Source organism: Rhododendron vialii, chromosome 2a, assembly GCF_030253575.1.
Source record: "Rhododendron vialii isolate Sample 1 chromosome 2a, ASM3025357v1".
Classification (NCBI taxonomy): Eukaryota; Viridiplantae; Streptophyta; class Magnoliopsida; order Ericales; family Ericaceae; genus Rhododendron; species Rhododendron vialii.
This window is the reverse complement of record NC_080558.1, coordinates 36,838,267-36,841,280: the sequence shown is the minus strand read 5'-3', so window position 1 is coordinate 36,841,280 and position 3,014 is coordinate 36,838,267. Positions and strand designations below refer to the sequence as shown.

Genomic DNA, 3,014 nt, shown 5'->3' with positions numbered 1-3,014 from the left:
TGCACGAATGAGCTCCATCTCAAATTCATAATAGCCGTGCAAAAAATCACATTGATCAGACATAGGACTGAGACACGAATGAAAGACGCTGCAAAATTAGATTTTTGGTAGATAAAAATTAGATTAGGGGCCTTGCTCCCTAATCTCACCCATGAGACACAACCTTATTATATCCCTGTAACGACCCTAATTTTTGGTAGATAAAAATTTTGTTATATATTTGAATTTTATTTTAATTATTTAAAATTTGCTTTTAAAATTCCTTTTTAATTAATAATAATCCGTCATAATTAGATTTGAGACTTATAAAATTATCTCTTTTCGCATCGGACAATCTAGTCCTTTTCTAAAGACAAGTATGGCTATAGAAGCACTTATATATTTTCCTAGAGAGTAAAAGAAAATCTTAAATTACATTTCTTGGCTAGATATCCTACTTAGCAAGTATAATTAGCTTCTAACCGATTAGTTAGAGAAATCTAATTACCAATTCAATCTAGTTACATTCTCTTAGCCCTAGATGAACCTTATGGACCTTTCCAACCCTACTTGAACCTTTTGGACCAAAGGAAGTCATCATTATGCTACCAAAAGTAGTAATCATTATGCTTGCCATGCATGCGAACCAAAGGAATATCATAGCCTAAACCTAATTACCCACCAAATTTATTTCCTAGATTCTCCTCTAGGTATATATATGCATATATATAGGTATATATACATAATAGCCTACCCTATTCATGACTGTGCATATATGCACTTTCTAGAAAAATATTACCCAATAGATAATGTTCTTATCAGTACAATCCACCTTTAATCACTACCCTTTCCTCCTAGGCCTAATAGGACCAATTAGTACCTAAGTATGCCTAGCTAAGCGTGTGTGTATATATGTATATATATATATATATATGGGGCCGGTTCCGTAGACACCCAAATAAAACACCCAAACAAACACCCCATCTCAGCCCTTCATTTCAAGGGTTGAGATTAAATCCCACTTCATCCCTAAAAAACTAAATCACGTCTGCCCCCTTCTCCCGTTCTTCTCACATTAGACGCCTTCTGCCGACCCACCCCCATCCTTCCACCTCCCTCCACTCCGACAGACGACCGACGAGACCCTGCCGCCGCTGACCCACCACCTACCCCTCTCTCTATTCTGCTCTCAAGGAAAGGTCGAAGAAAAGGAAGGGAAGGTCCAAGCACGATAAAATCGCGAAAATCGAATTCGCCCACCACCGAAGCTCCATTGCCAAGGTCTCCTCTCTCTCTCTCTCTCTCTCTCTTTCTTCGTCGATGAGCCTTAGATTTTCCATCTTACGGTTCCAAAATTTGGGGACCCCAAAAATTATGGTTTGTTATACACTACGAAATTGGGGATTTTTTGCAGTCAGTTTGATTGGCTAAATTTCATGAGTTGATTGTAAAAATAGATTCCAAGTAAAACAATTGCCAAATTTCGTACTTGCATCTCCGATATTGGAGTTGGCGCCGACTGCTAACTACTTCACACGTAACTGAACTTAAATGTTTTGGTCCTTAGTTCTGTAGCTTCTGAGTAGATTAAAATTTTCATGTTATGTGGCCAGTGGTCCAGTATTTTTTTTTAACAGAAGATCGAATCCTTTGACGGAGGAAACAAACAATTAAAGGCTTTCTGGTATGTTAACAGACGAATGTATGTGTTTCTACAATTTTTTGCCCCAATGTTGAACTACCTTGTTTCGATTCAGAACTTGTTTTAATTTTTTGCCCCATTGGTTATCATTTATGCTTAATTTCAAAATTATTCATGAATTTGGTCAATGAAATCATAGCTCAGTAGGAGTAAATTTGAACATACTAGTCCTTACTGTGTACTCTCTGTTTGCTTGTTACCCGGCCTGTTAGTAGCATATGGATTTCTTTTCTTTTTCTTGCAGGTAAGTGATAAGAGAATGTGTCCTTCAAATCCAATGAGTAAAACTAACAATGGTAACTCAATTACTAATCATATTCTTCTTATTGACCTAGATGTTCTTATTTACTAATCCTATTTTTTTTAATTGTCAATTTTATTCAATAGGCTTTGAAGAAGACGAGGAAGGCTCAGATAGTGACCAAGAGGACGGCTCAGATTGTTCCGAATGATCTTGGAGTATTTTGGCTTGCTGGCTTTGTTTTGTAATGATTTATTCTTATTGTATCAAACTCAAACTATGTACACCAAGAGTTTTGTTCGTAGAATACTAATGTAGTAATTGTGCTTTCAGTTTGGAATTGAATGTAATGGGATGGACCAGTTTGGAATTGAATGTAATGGGATGGACCAGTTTTTAGGTTAACTGTAAGAAAGTTCTTTTTGTGGACCAATTTTTTGGGATAGAATTAATTGAATGTAAGATATATGGATCAGTTTTTTATGGATCAGTTTCATGGTTTTAATTTTATAGCAATGCATTCATGAAAATTTTTGGCAGAGTTTTCTTTGTTTTTGGTCCTAGCCCGACGTCTCGCGTCTCAGTCAGTACAAGAAGAACATGAATAGCATCAAGTTACGCATAAGCCCATGTCGGGCATTGCTCATAAGTGGTTAATCACCTTTCACAACAAAAACCATAAAATCCATTGCCAAGTTACCAAGCAGCCATGTCTCAACCATTCCATCTGCACATGCTATGGTATAACAATACTTGAGTGGAACAACCATTAAGTGTCAACTAAGATTGCCCACTGCTATACGCTTGTAAAATGTTTAAACCAGTTCAACTGCAACTTCTATTCAAATTAATGCTACAAAATACAGCCAACAAAAAACATAGTTCCATTATCAGCCCCAACAAAAAACTAGCTCCATCCAAATCCAATTCACACAGCTCAGCTCTATCTATCCAGATTACAAAAAAAAATCCCACAACAACAGGCAGTGACTCTCTTTGCTTGCTGCATCTTCAAACAGCCTCTTTGCTTTTTCTTTTTTTTTGATCCGAACAACCTCTTTGCTTGCTGCGGTAACTTCACCTTCTCTTTAC

At 36.8% G+C, this 3,014-nt stretch overlaps 1 long non-coding RNA gene across 1 annotated transcript; it reads left to right on the top strand.

Annotated features, from left to right (window-relative positions):
* Positions 1 to 983: 983 nt before the first annotated feature.
* Positions 984 to 2,405, top strand: LOC131315993 (uncharacterized). Its single transcript, XR_009196958.1, has 3 exons — positions 984 to 1,260; positions 1,926 to 1,977; positions 2,069 to 2,405. It is a non-coding gene; the product is annotated as an uncharacterized LOC131315993 (long non-coding RNA).
* Positions 2,406 to 3,014: the final 609 nt, after the last annotated feature.